Source organism: Ischnura elegans, chromosome 2 (assembly GCF_921293095.1).
Source record: "Ischnura elegans chromosome 2, ioIscEleg1.1, whole genome shotgun sequence".
Lineage (NCBI taxonomy): Eukaryota > Metazoa > Arthropoda > Insecta > Odonata > Coenagrionidae > Ischnura > Ischnura elegans.
Window position 1 is genome coordinate 32,569,340 of NC_060247.1, and position 23,368 is coordinate 32,592,707.

At 40.9% G+C, this 23,368-nt stretch overlaps 1 protein-coding gene across 2 annotated transcripts in view; it reads left to right on the forward strand.

The window, feature by feature from the left end:
* LOC124153559 (extracellular serine/threonine protein kinase four-jointed) overlaps positions 1-23,368 on the forward strand; it is a 322,305-nt gene that overhangs the window by 143,695 nt on the left and 155,242 nt on the right. The window lies entirely within an intron of this gene.

Consider the following 23,368-nt stretch of genomic DNA (forward strand, 5'->3'; position numbering starts at 1 on the left):
CGGCCACAGCAATCACTTTCCACGTAAAACCTCTTGTCTCCGTTTTAAAACCGTTACAAATAATATATTATATATTAGTCATGTATTTAAATACTTGTATGTATGCATACAATATCCATTAAGCGGTCTGGAAGACGTGGTTTGAAGCAAATGATTCGACGCGCACCTTTGTCCATAGGAATTTTCAGAGAGATTTTTCCTTTTCATCTCGCTCAAATGAAAATATCATGTTGCTGGCCAAAGTGCAAATTTTGAAATTATCTTCCCTATTTAATATTTAGGTAAGCAAAATCGCAAGGCATGCGTTTTAGACGTACAGTGGCGAAAGGAGTAAGAGGGATAACTGATAGAGATAAATATGATTTTAACGGGATTTTTCCGCATATTTTAACAAAATAATTGGCTGCAATGGGAAATAATAGTCTGAAACTTTTATTTAATCATTCCACATATAACTAGGCTCTACCTATCAATTAGTGTAACGATGCTTTCTTCTTGAACTAGATTATTGTCAGCTTTTCTGAAAATTACGACTGCAATCACATTCTTGAGAAAGGAGTGGATAGCACTTAATTGTAGTTCAACTAAGGTAATCAATACTACACGGAATTTAGTTACTAGCTTTCGGGGGTTTTGAAGATCGCCAGTGAGACAGAAACTGACGATATCCTTATCTATTACTTTTGTCTACCAAACGTTCTCGGAAAACATTACCCTGGCATGTCTGCTCTAGATTGCCCAACCGGAAAGATACAATCTTAGAGTTCGTGAAAACAAGAGTGCTTTAGGTGTCTGCGCAACAATCCACAGAAGAGACCAGCATTGAAACATTCAAATTCATAAGTTCTCTGGACATCGTACACATTAAATAAAATATTTAAAATTCATTCAATTAAAAGACTGATACCTCTCCTCATGAGTGCTAAATAAAACGGAAAAAATCACACTTAAAGGAAAGCAAAGATTTGAAATAAACAATATGAAAACAAAAGCCTTCAGTGTATGCGGCCAATGAGTTTTTATTCCTACACAGAAAGGTCGCAGCGGTGGAGAACACGATTTCGTTTTTTCCGATTCGTGTGAGGATGCAATACTCCCACAAGGATGTGCATTGTGCACCCTTACTGGCCAAAGTAAATCAGCCAACAATCATCATTTCTACGTTACACGAACTACTTACGCATAAGAGTCATTTTATTCCACTGGTACAGATACTTTTCATATGCCATACTTCGATCTAATGGGAAAGAAAGCAAAAGCTAGATTTTAATAGAGAGGGCTTCATATCTTTCGCCTAAGAGAAGTCAAATCCCGCGTGAAAAGTATAGGAGCGGCAAGAACGTAAAAAAATGACGATTCATCACATCCAGCGCTCGAAAAGCCAGCGGAAAAAAATCCGCTCCAAGTGCTCATTAACGCACGCGAAAATCCGACGTGGTCTCGGGCAAACATTTATAACCGCGGAACAGCGAGGAGCGCAAATACGAGGAGGGGTGGACGAGGTTAAAAGGGGCCGGGGAGAGAGCCCCACGCGGAGGCAGTTCGACCCTCGGGCGAGAGGTGGTCTCCGCGGCCCGCCTCCTCGCCCCGAGGATGGACGGGGAGACAAGAGCACAAAAAGGCGTGAGCAGTATACGCTCGTGAAGGGGTTAAACATCGGCCACCTTCCTTCCTTCGGCCCCTCGCCAATCGGCAAGGTCTCCGCGGGCCCGAGGGGACCCACCTCCAAATGAAATGTAAATTGAAGTCGCCCTTTGGGAAGAATCCTCGACGGCGGATGCGTTTTTTTCTCTCCCTCTCCATTTGAGTCATATTGAGCTTCGGAGCGGAAGGGACTCGATGGGAGGCAGGAGACCAAATGGAGAAAAAATGTAGGAAAGATGTGGATCGATGTGTTTACGCAATGTGCGACTGGGTTCGGATCGATCTCATCAACATATTCAACGCCTTTTCCCCTGAACCCCTTCGCTCTCTTCGTATTTATTTTTCCTTCCCTGCGTACGCTTTTTATTTTCCACCTTTTTCCTCCCTTCCTCTAGCGCCAAGGAAGGCTCAGAAATGCTTGGAAGGAATTTGGGACGATGTAACATTGAACGAAGAATTTAAGAGGAATCATAGCTCCCGCTAAGGCAATTGCATTGTGTATCATTTGCTAACGATTATTATTAGTAATTAATTAGCCCCTCCTTTGGCTTGGAGTTTTCATGGTATAAAGAACAAACCCTTTTTCCGTATGTAACAGTTTCTCAGAAATAAACGATTTACCACAGTATTTGTTGAAATGCCGACAAATTTTGACAGGTGTTTGCAATATGAGCCCAGGATATTTCAAGATAAAATAGTTATTTTGGGACAAATGATATACCACGAGAAAGATAGCATACAACCGGTCAAGTGCCTATTATTTGTCTTCTTAAGGAGCGTGCATTGCTAGATTGGTGCCAATCGCACATAAGAGTACGACAATGCTTAAAATGAAGTATACATGATTTAATCTAGCTCTAATCAAATGACAATTTACTTCGTAAAGTGTACCAAGTAATCCTACCTCAACCGATAGAATAGCTATACCGATTTCTTACATTCACAAACCGGTATTCATACCTCAAGCACCAACAGAAGCACTGACCACAGCTTCAAACACTTCTGAACTACTGACGTGAAGTTTTCATATTTGAGATACAGGTAAATATTGATGAGGGTCTAATCTATACACACAGATAACTTGGCAGGTAGGGTAAGTTTCAACCTATTAATGCGTCTAGAAATCATTTCGATCGAGCGGGAGAGAAGCGTGTTCTTAAAGAGATGATGAGGAGGCAAGCATGAGATCCGTGGGATGGAACTGGGACGGGCCTCACCGAATCTCTTGGCAGCTCGTGGAAGAAAGCTTCAGGTAGCTACTTCCCTGACGGACAGCGGTCGTCCTTGGTATCACTTAGGAGACGTAAGGTCAACATTCATCGCTGTTAAAGCGAGGGAGAGAACACAGGCGGCTGCAGGATTAGGTTCATCCCATCATTGTCTGATTTTATTTTTATCCGTCTCCTCACATCTTCCCCGCTCTCCCCCCGCGGCCTTAAGTAAAGGGTTGCGCTTTGAAAAAGCAGCCTGGGAATAAATGCCGTCCACCCCCCCATGTTTTGTGGCATACACTACCCGTGTTCCTCGAAGGTTTTTTTTTTCTCCCGCCGATATCATCTAACACGTCTCAGTCCCTCACCAAAAGTAGGGAGGGGGATTCGGTACTTAATTTGTTGGATGTCGGCTTCTACCTTGAATATGGTAGCTATAGGATGTTTTTGGGAGATTACTAGCGTCTATATTCTATGCTAAATAAATTTGCGTTCAAGATATCGCGAATACTTCACTCGGTTCGAGCAATGATTGCTCTCTTCCGGCAAAGGCTGCAATCTAGTGTCGGAAAGGCCTCTATTATTATTCCTTCGTCTTCATTCTCTCAGGCCGATAGGCTGGAGTAACTGGTCGTTATATTACCATCCCACCCAGCTATAGGGATTAGGAAGGTTATATTTTGTGTCTTACCAATTTTTGGTCATGAGAAAAGCTCAGCCCCTGTTATTAATACTTTCATTTATCATTCGGGGTGAATAAAATGGCATAACTATTACCTTTACATTCTCTTGGTAGATGATTTTCATAGCAAAACTAAATAAATACTCTTAATTCATTCACCTTGATAAAATATACGATGAATAGTCATGTTCAATACTCATTTTCACTGGACTAATTTCCCTCACTTATAACATACAGAAGGCTGAATCGTAAATTACTCAGGAAACAAGAGATCCATGGTGGAACTTCCATTGAAGAGAAAACATAAACTCAATCGTTTAATGTAATCATCTCTTTTTTTCATGCAGCTCAATCCCAAATTATTCTGTGATAATGACGCATTGCTGGAAAAAGGTGACGGTTTACTCATTGTGATTTCCACTTTTGTGACGAACAGTAATCCTTTGAGCTGCACAATTTCCCATTCATATTTTAACTCATTTCTCATGTTTTCTTTTTTTGCTATCCCACATAAAATTAATGTTTTTGAATCGTTGAATAAAGATTTATGTATCACTTTCATTTTTATTCGAAGCTGCTTTTTCTTTTGGACAGAGTTATTGGCTAAAGTGATACCTAACTTGAATCAAACAAATTTAATTGGTACATATTTGATGTAACGAAATGAATCCAATTATATATTAGAAAACAAAAGCAAATGAACTAAAAAATTGCCAAGAAAATCATATCAGAACTAGGGAAATATATATGTAATTTGGAACTGTGACAGCTCACAATGAAAGATGTGGGTTGCGGCGTACACGACCTATAGAATGAGTCTCACCGCAAAATGGGAGCGTCGAACGAGCCTGGCTACCGTCGCCCTAATTCCTTATTTCATAGGCCTCGCTCGCTTTCCCCTCCTTCCCCGAAAAATTACCAGTCTGAGGTACGATACCCATGGAGAATTCCCCTACACGACGAGAAATCTATTGGAAAGAGCGTTGCCGAGGAGGGAAAAATGGGGAGGAGTCGGGAGGCGGGTAGGGCGAGGAATCCGATACATTATGCTCCCTTCGAAGCCAATCTCCCAGCTGACGAATCGAAAGCACCTGTCCCCACCCGACCCCCCCCCCCCCTCTCTTCTACTCTACACTATGGACACGCAATATCACGCTCACCTCCAGTGGCACAATACACGACCCATCAACGCCACGCTCACGCATGTGCTCTTACACTAGCATTGAGATCCCACCCTACTGATTCATTTCGGCCTTGTGGCCACTTTCTTCCCTGATGACAAAAAAACACTCCTCGTTCCTCGACCGTCTCCAACCCTTTTCGAGGTATTTTGGAAGACCACCACGAAATTCGGCGAAGGGGATCAGTACAGCCTTCGTGCTCAGCAGTTCATTTGGATAGACGCACATTCAAGGTGCATCCCAATACACAGTACACTTTCATGAGTAGATAGATCTCCAACTAAAAACTGTTGTTTTAGAGTACCCCCATTAATTTCCTAAGGCAACAGTAAGAATGTCCAATTGCCACTCGGCAATAACCACGGTGCACCTAACCACCGTGATTGGCAGACAATGGGACCCTTCACTCGGAACCGAAATTACAATTTCATAAGGTAATTCAGCAGATGGAACAGAAATATAAGGTATGGCGAAAAAAAGTTTTCAACGTTCAGCAATTTTGTCATAACTATAAAATGGAGAAATGCTAAGGTTGCAGCCCACTATTGGTGATTTTGTGACGTTATTTAAATTTTGGATTATTAAACCGCCAAGAGGTACCCAACTTTTGACGGAAATAGTCGCTCATGAGATTGTTTAAGACATCGGATCAAGTGAGGTGCATGCATGAGGCCGAGAATGGCGGAGAAGCGATGAGCCGCTTGGTAAGAGTCAGTGACATCATTAACTTCTCAGCGTCGATATTTCACGGCGTATAGTTAGAGAAAGAAGCTACGACTCAAAAAACGGAAGAATTCGGGTCTCTTAATGTTTCTAACTCTATCTTAATCAAAAATAATTAAAGAAATTGTGGGCGAGCCCATTCCTATACTTTTATTTTCTGCTGCGTTAGCATTTAGTGCATTGTAGGAGAAATGAAGAAAATGACCCTCTAAAGATTAACTGCTGCGTAATGACATATGTAATATCGTCTTTTGTTTTCCGCAGGCGAAAATAAACAGATGGTTCACGCTAATTTCGTATTAAAGGGTTACTCCTTAGAACAAAGAAACAGTAATGACTTCAACAAAGACACATCGATATATGGCGCACCTACAAGCCAGGTTTATCCCTAGCAATCACAAAAACATTTTGCCTACGTAAAAAAAATAATTTACTCTAAATGATGAATTTCTATCTTCCATTTCAAGAAGACATAAAAGCCTTTACTCATTGAACGTATCGCTGGAGGAGTTACCGCGCATTATTATATAAAGGTTTCTTCATTTTTAGCTACCTATACATCCGTGAAGATCTTGTCCGTTTCTCATAAGATGGTGACATTGGATTCATTAGCATTGGTACAAGAAATATTGGAAGTCGTTCGACGGGTAACTGGCAAGAGCGATGAAAGCACTGCTAATTTAGCGGCGCCAATATGCTAAGAAAGAGAGAGGGCGGTCGTGGGAAAATTATGGAGCGAGGATGAACCTCTTTCTTTCGTGAGGAAACGGATATGTCGACATAAAGGCTGCCTAGCATTGATTATAATACTAATCCCACTCGGCAAGTACATATTCCCACCATATGCGGAATCAAGGTGAACTAGATCTCAGTGGCATATGATTTCTATCTTGTAACTATCAATTATGTAAAAGAGCTCTCCCTATATTCAAGAATTTCCGCTCAAAATGTTAAACGAATATCATTCAACGGACAAAATATCTCCTCATACATTGGATACGAAAAATAGATCACCAATTTCTTTTTCAGAACGATTTTATATTCATAGGCAACGAAACTTGGTAATAAGGCTACTTATGCTGCTTAAATAAATTTAGAATATGCGATTGTCCAAATTGAGAAGATTTTTCCACATTTCGAAGCCTTAACATTTTCACCAAACAGATAATTAATGAATCTCTTAATGACACCAAATGGATATTGAATTGACTTCTATAATATTTTACACTCTCTTAACATTATTTGCACCATAAATAGCAAGCTGATTTAATATTATTTACGGAAAAGATTGGGAGAAATGACGCATTAAAGAATTCTCATGAAACGGAGATGACATTGGAATTTCCATCATCGACTTTGTCTTTGAAACCCCTTTGAAAGCTTTGCCCCGAATAATGTTACAAGGAATTTTAATTGCCCACTGAAAGCCTCAAAATTGACTTGTATGACTAAAGCTCAACCTCAAAAGGTTTTCCAATGGATTTACGCAAGCGCAAGCAACAGGTGTGTCCCACAGTAGTAGGCAATTCTAAACTGAGAGAATCGGCCAGATTTCCCTCGGGTCGCGCAGCACGACTTCAAAGTTGTGACATCGACCTTTAAGATCAAGGAATTCGAACCAGTGACCTTTAAGTGAGCACGCCGCTACTATTTTTCTAACCTCTGTCGCGGTCTATTAACCCTCCAGGCAGCTCCCAGGGAAGTGCAGCTAATCACGGTCATGCATTTAGTGGAATAAACTTTGGGATCTCGTTGATTTTGTAAAACACGAATCGTTGACTGTGCTGACACACGAGGAGACTTAATTAAAATTAAGAATAAACACTAGTATATATCAAAATTCTTACTAAGATGTCCAAACCAGGCGCTCCCGCCGATTTAAGGCATCATATGCGTCGTTGGATGTTCTGGTATAGGTATTTTTATCGTGCAGAATGTCCTAAAATAATTTCTTTTTAATTGTGAACCCTTCAGCCAACGAAAATAACGCATTTTTGCGAGAGTCATGGGAGAATGATACTGTATATAATTTTGAGAAATTGTGGTGAAAATAATGATTGTTAATAGTGATACTGATCGTGAGCACCCTTGTTCGCTAATCAAGATAAAATAATAATTAATAAAGAGATAAATTACAAGCGTTTATTATATTATAGTTTCATCAGGACTGAGGAAGAAATGTCCTTCATATTATTCGCGAAGATAGCAATGACAGTATGGCCCCGCGAAATATCCTATCTTAAAGGTTTCATGCTCTTGGAAAGCTGTATCCACATTGCCATCAAGGATGTAGCAAGCGGGAAGAGGTCAAGGGGTTCAAACTACCTCCCGAGATGTTTAGGTCATTTATTTTAGTACATCCACTCCAAATAAACCTCTCCCGAGACCCCTCCTCCATCAAAGAACTCAGATACCCCATAAATGTTTCCGGTCACGCCCTTGCTTAGGATTAGCACTCCTTTAACAAGCGTTTCTCTCGGAATCTACCCACAAGAGTGATAATACCCGAGAGTAGTAAATACACGGAAAAAGACGAAAGACCACAGATCGAAGCGATCCCGTAGGATTTCAGAGAGAAACCGAGCGTCAGTGAGCGTGCATGATGCAGATGGGAGCGCAACAGGACAAAGAGAAGGGAAAAGGATGGGAGCCGAGATTCGAAGGGGAGGAGGGCGTAATACTCGGAGAGCGGACTTAAAATTGCCTGTGGAATGAAAGCGACGGAAGGAAAAAAATAAATGAACAGAATGTTGTGAAGAGGTGGAAAAAAACCGTGGAGAGTTTGGGGAAGGGAAGGCGTCAGGAGGAGGATGCAGAGGGGAAAGGAAGGAAACGGCCAAAAAGATTCGAGAAAAAGCGAGGAGGGAAGGAGATGGGTGGTAGCATTGTGAGACTGATTGGGAAAGGACGTGTTTGGGTGGGCGTGGGGAGAGGGGGGTGTATGGTCACCAGGAGAGGGGGTGTAAACGTGAGTTTGGATGTAGGGGGGAGGGCACCATCACGGATAGGGCGGCGCGGCTGGGAAGATGCGAGAGATTTTTTTTTCGTTCCCGTGCGATCCTGGGGCCGGGCCAGATTCGCAGCGAATGGAGCAGGAAGTCCGCCATGAGGATGTCAGGGAAGTGCGGTTGCAGGAGGGACCAGGCGGGGTTAAATTTTCCCACAGTGCATGCGGCGTAAGACGGCCAGCTTCGGATGAACCCATTTTCCAAGAAATCCCCTCTTCGCTTGGAAAGTTAGTCCGAGAAACAAATAACCATTCGTTTTCATTAAAATTTCAAAACGTGGTCTTCTAAATTCACTTCATCCAACGGCAGCAACGCAAGTAAGCTTCCCGAGCCGTATTTTTCTCCATATTGCCAGTCAAAATCCGCGTTTTAAATCGGTCGTTATGGCGATACTAGTCTAAACGTGTGGAAAACGTTAATCAATCTCAGAATCCGCATGCCTTTTTGACTCTCTCTGAACTTTTATTTTAAATTAAAACCTCAGTAAATGTCGTCTACGTTACTGAAACGTTTTAAAATGACATATACGAAAAGTAAACCTTTTGAATAGCGTAGTTACCACTCTGCCTTCAAGAAGATGGTTTCCAGAGGGAGATATTTAAACAAATACTTTCCCAAATGATATTATTTAAAATATTTTATGTAAATTAAAAAAAGGAATACCAGACTCCCGTCGCAGACAACGTCTAAAGATTTCATAAATGTCAGCTGCGCGATTCCTATTCAAGCCCTTGGAAGGACAGAAGCTGGAAGCGTTCACTTACCTCGCGAGCAGTATCCCGTGATATGGCAGAAGCTATTTGACTATGAGATGTAGAGGAAATCAAAGCTTAATTAAAAGAGTATTCCTGATGTAGAAATTTCAACCTTGGTCAAACAATATTCGGCCTGAAATAAGAGAGAATTATAATAAATTAACAAACTGATGCCATTTTCCGCTACATGAATTACTTCATACCCAGATATCAGCTACCAGATATTGCACAACATCAGGTAAACAATATTTTTGAGAAAGGATTTACCTGGTGATAAATTGTTCACACAAGTGTCACTGCTGGAGTTTCATGAGTGAACCAAGGAAATATTAGTTTTAAGATATTCCATTTTATGAAATAGAATATTAATAGTTACTTTTGGGTGATAGGGAAAGTAGATAAAAATTTCCAACCGTTTCAAATAGACTTTTAACGCCATTATAAGTTGCTGTTCTCAGTACTCGAACTTATTCCGATAAATACAACTAACTTTTAAATAATACATCAAATGAAGTGACAGTGCATGAAACAGTGAATAGAAAGATTAGTAGTGGTGCGAAGAAATCTAGACGTCTCATTTCATTGAGTTGATACGCGTGATTAACCCGGTGAAAGGCCTAACTAGAAAAGAATGTGAAAGGATGGTGTCAGTTGAACCATCCATAGCTGACCACGCATCATCAGTGACCTTGATGGAAGCTGCATCACATAGGAATTCTCAGGAAAAGGGGAGGGATACCATGAAACAGATTAAGATTATTAGCTCAAATAATTGTTATCTAATCATTAAATTGGTCGAATAAAAATTCCTTGGTAGCTCTTTTTTCGTTTCCAGTTAAATAAACCGACTTTTATGTTAAAAATTCAGTAAGAAGAAGCACTGCGAGAAAATTGAGTGAGAAATGTAATGGAGATTATGAAGACCTCCATTAAACCAATTCTATGACTGGCACTAATGACAATGTTTAGGACGCATCATATGAAAGGATCAAAAATTTAATGAAGGATTTGTTAAATGATATGGTCATGAAAATCTTTTGAGGCATGATACATCAATATATGCGAGCAGTATTTAAATCCTATTCCCTTCGTTACTCCCGACGAAAGTTCCACTAAAAAAATCCCGATGATGGAATGCAGTGTGCCGTCATCGCATGAACGCGCGCTCACTCATTGTCGCCTCCCAGGAGAACCGCGATGATTAATTAAGATCTAAGGCGCACTCAAACGCCACTTCGGCGGCGCTTCTGAAAACTCATAATGTCTCGTGATTAGCGAGCAAAGCAATCAATCTTGCCGGGAAATACGACGTGAAGGGGAAGAGAGCCTCCCTGGGTGTAGGAAAGAAGAAAAGGTAGAAGAATAAAGAGGAAGAAGAAGTTCTAAACGTCAGGGCTGGGATAAGGACGAAAGGAAGACTACGATAGGTGATCAAATGCCACGAGTCATTCCACCTCTCGATATATTACTTCGCTCTCATTGTCAGTTAAAACGTGAGGAGAAAGCTCAGCCCAGACTAAGCCACATGCTTGTTAATTTTCACAAATTCATAATATGGTAAACCATTTTCTTTCTTGGGCCACCTCGCATTCTGTTACCTCGAGGATACCTGTTTGGGGGTAGCTGATTGATCTCTTGATTCGAACCCGGTACCCCTCGGTCATAAGCCAAGTGCTTTACCCACTACGTTGCTACACTACCCCTAGCATTGCTAAAAACCGTATAGGTAAGATCCGGCTTCTGGAAGTCTCCCAAGCACGAATGTGGTAGTCATTGCCACATTACAACATTCTTGAACGCTCCTATCAACTCAAGAACCTGAGTATTGATCGAGGCTTGTACATGCACCTGAGGCGGATATAAACTCTAATTACTCGAGTTCAGGAGCAAAAGCCCTCTCTATCTTTGTGCTGCTCTTCAACTTACAATCGGAAGCTTCTGCTGAGCTTTCTTGCTGTAATGTATCTCAGTTTCACCTTACTAACTATAATTCACTCTCATATATTACCCTGCATTTAACCGTTAAGGTCATTTGATGGGCCAAATCTCTTAGCGTCTTTAAAATGCCATTGTTAATAAGCTATGGCGTAATACGTTATGGATAAATTAAAGATATAACATGCTCTAGGCCGACTCTTGGCTTAACTCAAGAGTCTGCTAGGAAGCAGCTAGTATGAGTACTCTGCATTCCTTCAGGATTCCTGGAAAATCACCCTCCCACATATCACATCCAGAAATAGGCGCTGATAGTTCGATTGCGGTAGCGTGAGGGCGCATTTTTAGCGAGGTTGAGAAGTGCAAAACTAAGATTGAATATCGAGGATTTTATCAAGTACCCAATACACTCAAGGATATACATATATCTTATTTCCAACTCGGTCGTTAGCGGCGCAGCGGCGAGGATTTGTCTTCGGTGTAATCGCGCGGCGTTGCGCACCTCTTTTGTAATTTAATTTATTTATTAATATTTATTTAAGTTCGCCCAAATGAAAGCACATTAATAGAGTAAACAATTAATCATAATTACAATCATAATAGAAAAAGAACTTAATACACTAATATATACCATGAATTACCAAAACAGTTAAGGCCAGCTGAATGCCACATAAAAATTCTGTAGAAATTTAAAAGATTGATAAAATCGCCGATATCTGTCCATGAAAAATTTCTTTAGGCAAGTTTATATTTAAATCACTTGAAACCATTGAATGAGATACGTATTCTATTTATAGGTGCCTTCGCACAATAATTTGTAAATTCATTTCTAGCAGCTAAATGCATCTAAATTCATATCTACCCGATACCCCGCCAGCCCTAAAGATATTTGACAAGGATGAACACTTAATTGTGCTGTAGTTTCGCAATAATTTTTCCAATCCTTCCCACGCATTCTTCCGTGGGGAGGTGAACCCATTCTTGAATGGGTCTTGAGCAGAGCTTCCCCGGGGGCCTTCAACCTTCACAGCCGACCACTCGCACTGCGCGCGGAAATGCAAGCGGCGACGTAAGTGGCAGCGGACGAGAGTGCGATGCGGCCAGAGGAGAGAAGGAGGGGGCGGGGGGGGGGGGGCATGGAAGACGTGCCGGGTGGGTGTGAGAACGGGTGGAATTCCCCACCTCGGCGGATTCGCAGCTGTGAAAACATTTGGTGGACGAGGTGGAGGAGGCAGAGAGTCAAGCGGAGCATCTCGGGGACGTGGGAGGAGGAGTTGTGTGGATGGGAGGAAGTGCGGAGGCTGCGACTGCGACTGAGTGGATGGCCAAGGAAGAAGGATTACGGCCAAATGAAGGTGGGGAGAGAGAGAGAGAGAGATAATGCCAACTGTCCTGGAGCAAATGTGACCCGAGGGTACGGAGAGTAGAGGCCAGTTTGCAGGAGAAAAAGAGGAAAAAAATAAAATTAAGCACAGGAATAGAAGGATCAACAACTTTCCTATTTCCACATAGTAATTTATTGAGACCGACCATGGTTTCGTTACTGAGTAAAATTATCAGAGTGATAATGTTACTCACCTGCTAAGGCAACTTTGATAATGTTACTCTGTAACGAAACCATGGTCGGTCTCAATAAATTACTATGTGGAAATAACAAAGTTGTTGATCCTTCTATTCCTGCGATTATGGATTTCCACCAAGTTACGCCCGCTACTATTAATTAAAATTAAGCACATTTTGAACGAATAACTTAAACTTTGTTTTTCCACAGAATTTTTATTGAATGATGACCATAATTTCATAGTTAACGTCATATTCTGGTAGAAGTGACGTCACCAGAAGATGACGTTATCCGTCGAAACCATGGACGTGATTTAATAAAAAACTTCTGTGGAAAAACAAGGATTAAGTTATTCATTCGAATCATTCAGCATATTCCGCGAAGTATCACCGGAAACCACCAATTTTATTAAGTTGAGCACTTCACGAAAAATTAGCTTGATGACGTTTGGGCGTTTATTAAATAAATAACGCATTCTCGACGCCGTCTATCATTCAGGTAACTACTACACACGCGGAATTTAAATAGAGTTGTTTATTTGCTAGACGCATCGAATTCTTTTCCGAGGTTTACCTCGCAATCCCTTCTTATATTCATCACATTTTTCATCCAGAGATGTCATCTTCCATTCCAGCTCGCACGCTATTATTTTCATTAAACGCCGCCTTTTTTCCTGTGGGTAGTAGAATCTTACGGTTGATTCATTGTAATTTTTTCGGAAAAACGACTTTTAAAGAAACCGTATATGCTACGATATCTATGTGACATCACTGGACGGATTCAAAGAAAGAAGATAATGAAAAATTGCGAGGAGTTTTCGTGCATCTGCAGTTAGTCTCAGTACGTAAATGTCATACTAATTTCGCTGCTTTTTAACGGGTTACTAGTGTGAACAAAGGGCAACATGGCGGATGAATTCATCAGTAGAAAAATTAATCCATTGCGATCAATAATGTGTCAATGTGACAATTCCTGTCATGAACAGAGATGACTATGTCTTTCTGTCGTTGCCAGAGCATTCCAATCATAAATGTGCATGAAACGCTGGAAACTACAAATACATTTATACCATGTGCCTACTCGTCAACTACCGAGCGTCAGGTCCACATTCATGGTCGCATTCATATGCATAAGGGTATTATCACATGTATAATTCAAGTATTCCAATCAGAAAATAGTAAGCATAAAGCTGGCTGCCCATCATGAATTTTTTCAGTTGTGAAATTGACTTTATTGCATTCTGATTACATCTGCTTTCACTTTACGTAGCTTTAGCATTCAAAATTCAATAATAAGTTGGATTAATTGTGCATAAAAACCTATCATAATGTCATTACCGATATATAGACCTCAATTATCAGCCCTAACCTATAATCAGATAGTCCATCGAAGTAGATTAAATAAACGCTCGTTAATATCTCCATGGAAATTTTCACATTGAAAATTAAAGGGAAAGGATAAAATATTCATCACCAGTATACACGATTGCATTTGTAGCATGCATCTCGCCAGCCGCGCATACGCACCACTGACGAGCCACCGTGACGACCTTTACCGTATTGATGATGCATGATTTATGGGGCCCATCATAGCATTCCAAAACTCCTTGTCCGCGCACTCGTCCGACGGCTTCCGATCACTCGTGAAGACCGCAGGTGCGCATAAGGCAATGACCATCGCACACCACCCAAACGTCGTTCTCACTTGCGTATCCGCGGCAGGAAGAAAAAGTGGACGCGCGTCTTCGGAGGGAAAAGTTGCGAAAAGCCCTCGACTCCCCCCCCTGGCCGGAGACCGCGGCCGGTGAGCGACGGCAAATTATGTTTCCAAAATTGTTTAGGTAGCAAGTGTGAATTGAGGCGGGCACAATGGCTTCTCCCGTGGAGTTATCTTCCCTAGGTTGAGGGCTGGAGAACGGGGGGAGGCATCTCTTTTGAGTTTTGCGGTCGCTGTGAAGTGAGACGCGCCGTGGGTGGGGAAGGCGTAAGTGCTGCCGACGGAGACTGACTGGGTGATCCGAGGGGGCCAAAGGCGAAGCCAACGGGGTCGGGAGTTAAAAAGTAGCAATAACCTCCTCCACTCTTTCATTCCTCCGTTTTAACCAGTCGGTTTTTTTTTTCGACGGAATATTTGGCATCTCTAGGGCACAGTTTTATGGCTGCTAGGGAGAAATTTATGCCCAGGTGTGACTGGGAATAAAAAAGTGAGAGTATGAACCGCATTGAGAGAATTTGTAGCGTGAAGAGTATGCCTCACGATGCGGAATGCCGTATTTCATACGTTAGCCCACCCAAAGAGGAGTAGAGTTTGAGAGATAATGTTTTTACTGTTACAGATGAGCAATAATCATACATTGGAGGAGTAAGTGCGATGAACGGGCTAGCCAATATTATTTTTAATCCGTTGAGAAATAACGCCAACACAACTATGGAGCACATTTGTTATGTACATATGCAATTAAAGTTAGCCTCGTATATGAATAAGAGAATGACTATTCAGATTGGACAGGTATAAGTTCATTACGCGCATACGATGCCAACTAAACACGCAGAGTAAATCAACTGGGATAATGTTGCGGTAAATAGATAGTAATCACGTAGGTGCTCTAAAGCTACATTTCAATCCAACTAATTTGCTCTAACACACACACATACACACACGAGACTGTATTAGGTTTTTATTTATTCAACAATATTGTGTGATGAGTAGACTGATTGTTAAGCAGACGGTGTAATCAAGAAAAACCGCCCTTTTTGTAATTGATCAATTAACGCAAATATGAAGCACGCTGGTGCATATTTCCAAAATTACATAAGTCGGTCTGTCCTGAGTAAAAATCATAAAAAATGTATAGACGACTGCGCTAGTGAAGCATGTCCCAGCAAAAGGAAGATTTCCTTGATTCTTTCCAATCTAGGTCATTTGAAAAGAAAACAAAAACAACGCAGCATTGAATATGGAGGCAGCTTCCCTAGCTGGGCAGAGAGAGAGTTAGATGGTGGAATTCCTATCATGAATGTTCGAATGTCACGGTTAACAGAGCAGCATTGGCGGTTATAGAAACCTGTCATCACGTCGCACCGATGCATGTGTACACAAGATGTGACTTCACAGAAAATGAAGAGAAATCGAATGTCTCGAAGTAATATCTCCTATATCAAGTGGAAAAATTCAAGCTCTTCTATGATTCAAATTACCGAAAATTAAGGGCATTCTTCATTAAAATCAGATCATTGATGAGCATGGCAGCAATAACCAGTAGTAAATAGTGATAATTGTGCAACTGGTGCAATCTCCAGTTTTCCTGTTTACATGATGAATACATTTTTGGAATAATGTCCCAACATTAATTCCTAATTTTCAAGATTAGTTCCATTTAAAAGTATCATTGGAAATAATTATCCCTGAACATTCAGGTGAGCGTTCTGAAGGCTATATAGCCACATTTCAAGTCTATAATATTGGCAGGTTGGGTATCATTGTAAATGAGTCACGTCAAAAACCATTAAAAAATTATGAATGTGCCGATACATGAGTGGAACCTAGGAATAAAATTACGGAAAGTGAAAAATCTAATGAGGGTATTTCTACATATAGTTTTCATTTCTATACACATGTGAAAATGAAATGATTCCATGGGTTAAAAAGGTTTAAAAATTTAATGAATCAATGGTGATGGAAGAGTTTGATGTGAAGAAGACTGTGGTAAAACCTCATGCGTGGAATAAAAACGTGGTAATTAATAAAATAAAAACTCTTTCGGTTATAGTGAAAGATTTCCTCCACTGCCAGCTTTAAAATCAAGCCCCTCCAGGCTCGGGACGAGAAACCAGCGTTCTATTCAGATCCGCGGCGAGCTCATTGCCCCTTTCGAGCAAACTGGGAAGACCTCTGACTCAAGTGACCTCTGCGCAAACGCCATGGCATCTCATTAACCATACTACGCAAAAGAAGAGCGGATCGAGCAGTTTGTGAATGAGAAGGAGTGGAGAAAAGAAAGAGGAGCAATGGGAAAGAGAGATTGCAATATTTAAATTCAAAAACAGATGAAAGAGAGAGGGGCAAAGAATAACTAACATCAGGCTTTAAGCACGTTGAATACTGCGCTGACGTTACTACGAGTGATATTTCACATAGTATCGTATTCGGTTACATACTCAGACATTTTAATCAAGAGAAATTATCGGCCTCTTTCTCCATATGAATCTAAAATTAAAATCTAAATTGAAATTAAAACTACAAAATCCGAGATCACGCAATCCCTGGTGGGTCTCTGATGAACTGATTCGGTGTATTGATCTAGTTTTTATGTAGTTTACATCGATTGGAAATTTAATTTCAACTGAATGATAAGCTTCGTTAATTATACCGCGCAAAAACATACTTAAGGGCGTATGCAAGCAGTATTAGAGGAACTAAGTAGAAAATGAGTTGGAGCGTGGGTGGGAGGGGACAGAGAGAGAGAGAGACTTTTGGAGCGAGAATGAGGAATGGCAAGGAGTGGAGGGGGGGAGGAGATGGAAGGGCAGCGGGGACAGAGAGGGTGGAATGCGGCGGCGGGAGGGGTTGAGGAAGGAGGAGGAAGCGGAGAGCGCGGCTGATCTTTTGGGGCGATTTATTGCTGGGTGCCCCGCGGGCGGCAGCCGCTGGCTCCCGTCTCTTCACCCCTCCCCACTTCCCGCACAAACATGTACAAACACACGCACATATCCACACACTACCAGTGTCCACTCTCGGGAATCTTCCTCCTCTCCCCCCCAATCTCCCCCGACTCTTTCCCCAAGTTACTCCAACAGCGGGTCCGGACCCCCCACAGCTCTCTCCGCGACTCGTGGAAGAGAGGGGGATAAGGAGAGGAGTGAGAAAGAAATAGAGAGAGGCAAGAGAAGACGAGTGGGAGGGAATGATAAAATGGGAAGAGGGAATTTTTTCCTCCATCTCTCTCCAGCGCGTTTCATTTCCTCCACTTTGGTACGCCCGTCCGTGCTTTCAGAGTAAATATGCACAAGAACGCTCAAGGTGGCTACGCAGTGACTTAATTTTTTTAGTACAGCATTGAATCACCCTACATCAAATCATGCTCTGAAAAAAGGATTAAGATTAGTACATTAAATACATATAAAATACCAGTACTTATCCTTCTCTGTGAATAATAAATTTAATTTAATACAATTTTCAATAGGGAATAAAAATAACGTGAATGTCTTGAAAAACTTTAAGCAAGAGGTTTCCTTTGATAGAGAATATACCAGCTTCGGCCGAGATATTCAAAATAAATTAGTGATTTTGCATGAGATTAAATACATACAAGAGAGCTTTAGGCGGCTGCGCAATAGTCAACAACCGAAGCCAACATTGAACCCCTAAATTTAGTGCTTCAATGAAAAATGAAAAAAAAGCAAATTAAATGCATACAATGTATTTTTGTATTTGTGTTTTTGTATCAATGTATTTTTTAGCATCCGGATGCCTCAAATTACTAATGAGTGCTTAATTATTTGGAAATAAAATTTTAAAATGGGATAAAAACATCTAGGCGAACGCTATGTCGTACTGAGCCAATCAGACCGATTAGATCTATCACGCGAATTCGTATTTTACCTTTTCCATCATGCCCCATAGTAATCGTTTTTGTTTATCTCTACTCTGACCATAGTGGTTAGGCTAAAAGTGTCTACTCCCGTACCATATAGCAAGAGGGGTAGGGAAAGGAGAATGTGTTTTTTTCTGCACACCGTATGTTTTTCTATTTATCTCCCTTTCCGTTTTTTTTGTGTTACCGAGGAAATCCTGCGGCGAGGAGAGACGTGAGTGTAGGTAGCGAGGCGACGGGCTGGTATGTGTATAAATATCTCCTTTGCCCGCCACACTTTTGTGCTCAACTTGGATCCTCGGGTAACCTCGGCGGTAGATACTCTCACACTTTCGCACAACCGAACTCGTCTCTCGACATGTTGAGAATATTTATCGACCAAAGACGTTTTTATAAACAGTTACGTTTCTTCATAAATTGATTGCGTGAGTCGGACGGAGAGGAAAAATTTTTGGGCCCCAACAGGAGTAGAAATTGGAATATCAAATGAAAATACATGAATAATTTCAGTGTTTGACTCACAGGTCTGTTAAGTGTCCCGTTCTTGCCAAGGTACTGAGAGCGTTTGCTTAAATCCGAAAGGTTATTTCGAAGAGGTTTTTAAAATGACACTGGAGCCAACATTTTACACTAAAAAATTTAACGGGCTCGTTGTTGGAGAAAGACAGCTCGATTCTCTGATTTTTCCGCAGATGTTAAGAATTTTCTGATTTTTTCTTTACAAAAATATCACTACTCTGGATCGGTATTTCATTGGTCAAAGACCATGGCTATGAATGGGAGAGGATCCATTCCGCTTTAGACATGCATAAAATATAAAATATTTTGAGTAATGTTCCTTAAAATCTTTTATATTTATTTACTAATTAAATTAACTTCTCGACATTGTATTTTAGAAAAAAGGATACATTGAAAATTTTCAAACAACCGCGTGTCTTACCAACGAAAACAAAGAAACCAGTATTAAAAAATTTAACCAAATTTATAACTGTATAAATAGTGTAATCCTGAGGTGATAGGAACATGAAATACTGATTCCACTTTATTTTACTCCAACGCAATACTTTCACAGCGTTCAGGAATAAAAAAGACAAAAAAAACCAACTCTTCTTTTTAATACGCAACCGTAGCGAAATTCTCACGGAATTTTTTAATGCCTGCAAAAACTTTTCTTGGAAACCAACGACAACACTTCACCGTGGCCGCTCAGGAAAGAGGAATAAGGCGATAAGAGGTGAGCAAAAGGAGAAGAAAAAAACATGGATTTTTGAGAGGGTGGTAATGGAAATGCAGACGAGGAATTTCGCCCTGAAACACTAATGCCACAGAGTGGGTCTGCCGAGTGGAGGGAAGGGAGAGATAGAGTGACCATCCAGTGACCTCTCAAGGATGCTAAGGCCACGGATCATTCACGCCGCGGGGAATGTTGTTCAGTACCGTCCCTCCTCCAGCTTGAGTTCACTCTCAGCCTCTCCCACATGCATATATTTCTTCATTACGCTTCCTTCTTGCTTTATGCTTTCTCTAAAACTACTAAGCAATTTTATTGAACCTTGCCAACGTGGTTCGCACCGCATACATCCGCTGAGTAACGTGTATAGCCAGAAAAAACGAATTATACATGATTTTGACTATACGAATATAATTTTTACCCATAATAATAAAAAATAGCGAATTCTAAACTCTCGTATTTTTGGAAAATTTTATCTCCTACATATCTCCTCGCTATTTTGTCGTTTTTACCTTCGTGCAACATTTAGGAAAAACGTTTTCATGAAGCATGACGATTTTTAAAATGCATGGAAAGTTTCGTAACTCATGTAACACTAAATTTGAGCATAATCATTAAAACTTTTATAGTCATCTAACATTCCTTCATCTTTATCATACGCCCGAAGACGAATTCAACAGTAACCTTTCCATTATCGTGAGCAAAATACTAGCGAGGAAGCAGACGCTATATTCGCGAACAAAAACAGCGTGGTGCGCACAACACGCTGTTTTTTATTCGCAATCAGCGCACCTGACATGGTACAGGGCGCCACAAGGGCCTGCGAGAGGGTAGGGGAAATCTGCGAACTCCGTCACATCCATTTGGGAGACTTGGGTGGCCGACGGCAAAAAAAATAGAGGAACAGCAAAACGGAATCATCAAAAGTGGAGGAGGGATGGGGTTGCGTGAAATGCGGGAGGGTTGTATTTCCTCCATGACTTAGCCACAAAGAAAGGAAGAGCTAGAGAAACCTGATTATTCTATAAAAATCAATCGTAGATAAAAGAAAGTGGCAAGTTTCTCGTTCAATATTACAATCTTCATAATTATGATTTTTATTCTTAAACTGTGTAGATTCTCACGCAAGCACGGGTGAGTAGTATGTGCTATCCCATGTTCAAAGACCATTTTTTCTTCTTTTCAATCACATTTCCTTTCAAATATATATTTTTCAGAAGAAAGGATACATTTCAAGATTAATAATACTCATTTTCATGTCTTAATCTTTTAGCTCAAATCGCCCGCGCCGACTAAATACACAAGTTTAGGATATTCCTATTACTTATATTACCGATGAATGAGTAGAAAATTAGCTTAAGAAAGTTTTAAAGTGAGAAATACATTACGTGGATGATTTCCGGACAAAACTTTACCAAAGCCTAGGAAAATTAAACGGAGGATGTGAAAAAATCTGAAGATAATATTGGGATCAATATTGGCAGAAAACATGGCACTCATTTATTCTGTGAAATGAAAGCATGAGTCACGAGTATAAGATACGAGCAGTATTTTTTTGTTGGAAATAAATATGGCAAAAATTAGAATACAATATTTTTATGATAATTTTAGATAGCTCTAATAAGGATTAGGTGAATAGAGATTTGGCAGGTAGTCATGGGAGCCCAAAGGAGAAGAATGAGAGCTTAGAAAACAAACGGTAAATCTCATAGTCAGACACGGGCAAAAGAACCAACGCACCACATTTGATCATATCGCTCGCAGTATCTGCACAGATCTGAGTCATATACTCCCTAAGTTTAGACGTCTCAACTGAGAGCAGTAGGAAGTGGGGTTGTAGCATACTAATATAAAATATGCTTAAAGGAATGCTCGCTAGCGCTTATAAAACCCAGAGTTTCGTATCACCGGGAGACGAAAAATCATGGTGATAACAGCGCGGGGCAAAATGCGAAAGGAAAGGAGGCCGTGAAACGAGGAAGGCATGTTCCAAAAAGAGCTGTAGAGCAGGCAACGTGCAATGATGGAGAAGGCTTGGGAGGCTGAAGGAGAGATAGTGATGAAGTTGAAGGGGTTCACCACCTCGGCGAAAAGCCTCGCTGCAGACATCTATATTTCTCATTCCTTACTAATCCTTTTCCATGGTGCCCTAAACTTTTTCAGTGTATTATGAGGTAATAACAGATGTCTACGATCATTACGATCCATTGTTCACTTTGGAGTTGAATTTGAGGAAATTATTACGCACATTTTGAATTTTTTTACTGGTGTTTGCTGGGCGCGATCAGTAAAACTCAAAACATACGTCAGTATTCTCCATTTTCATCAATTGTATTATAAATGCAGTGTTGCATACAGTTTTTACGCTAAAAAAAGGATCAATCGCTGTTATTATCTGCTTTCCAAGCGTTACGCTTTCCACCCGAGTAGTGTGACACTTTAAGGAGAAGTGGTTATGCACACTGGAGGGTAGATGTTAGTGGCTGACGAGGGAGTGGCCCCTCGTGAATATCCTTACTCTATGGGGATGTCGAGGAATGTTGGAGTCAGCAGGCGGACGCAAACGCGAGGGCATCAAGAACTCTTATTTGACTCCGAGAGCCCCGCAATACAAATAAGCGACAAAAGGCGGGGAGGAGGTTTGTTGGCCGGTTTGCGTGGAAGCCTCGCCGGTGGTGTTGGCGGAGTCGTCGTCTGTGGGTGAGCGGTTGACAGGAGGGCTTCCCGGGGCGAGGAGGTGGCAAAACGCTTCTCCCCCTCCCCGCGACTCTCTTCCTCCCTTGTCAACTTCACCTCCGTGCTCCTCAACTAATTTCATTCCCCGCTCGACGGGAATTCCTTCGCACGCGGGAGTGGGAATCAAGAGCCGCAGAGGGAGAGAAAGGTGGAGGATGAAAAAAAAGTAACCACCTCGGACGTGACATTTCTAACTTCGAGAATTGCAAGTGTTTTCGCTGGCCTGAGAGCTCCATCTCTAGGTGAAGTTATTTATTTAACCAGAATTATTCGCACTTCCCAGCAAGGCTGAAAAAATATTTAGAATATTCTCAACTTGTTTAAGTTTGCTGGAGGTTAAGGTTTACTCTTTCGCAAAGGTGACGGCAGCAATTCTGAGTACCACCTGGCTGATGGTTCTTTTTTTGCCAAGATACACCTAATTTGTGATAAAAGTGTTCCGTTTCCTCAATATGCCATCAAAAATAATTATAAATTGACCAGACTAATTGTTTTAGGGTAGGTTGGAGTTTGGTGAGGCTATAACATTTAATTTGTGTCAGAAATGTTGCAAACAATGTGGCCATGTCATTAGTGCTCCATCTAAAGAGGTGAACACATAATTTCTAAGTCCCTTACGAAGAATCCAGCATAATAAGAGAGAATCCAAACTGATACTTACCAAAATAGGATTGGCATTTCAATGATTTATTTCCATTACTCTAGGATCCTAAGATGGCGCCGTGGGTCAATTCCAACGTAATGGAATGAGATAATAATGACCTACAAATCATTCCAGTAGACGTATTTCAGTAGTAGTAAAGTTAGACGTATCCCAGTGAAATTCAACACGAAAGCTATCTCCAACAGTTTTGATTTTTATTTCTTGCTCTTTAACGAGGAATGTGAAATTTCCTTCATTAAATACAGAATACACTGACGGAGCACCATCCACTATGTTCCATGATCACCGGCTTGATTTGAATAGTTTTTTATTATTCGTGCATATGACAAGAGGTGTTTATCATTTTAGACCTCATAAACGAGATTTTTGAAACTTTTTATTTTATTTTATCAAAAGATTCATTTCGCCTTTCATACAGGTATTGTGTCAACTAAGTAGCGGTAA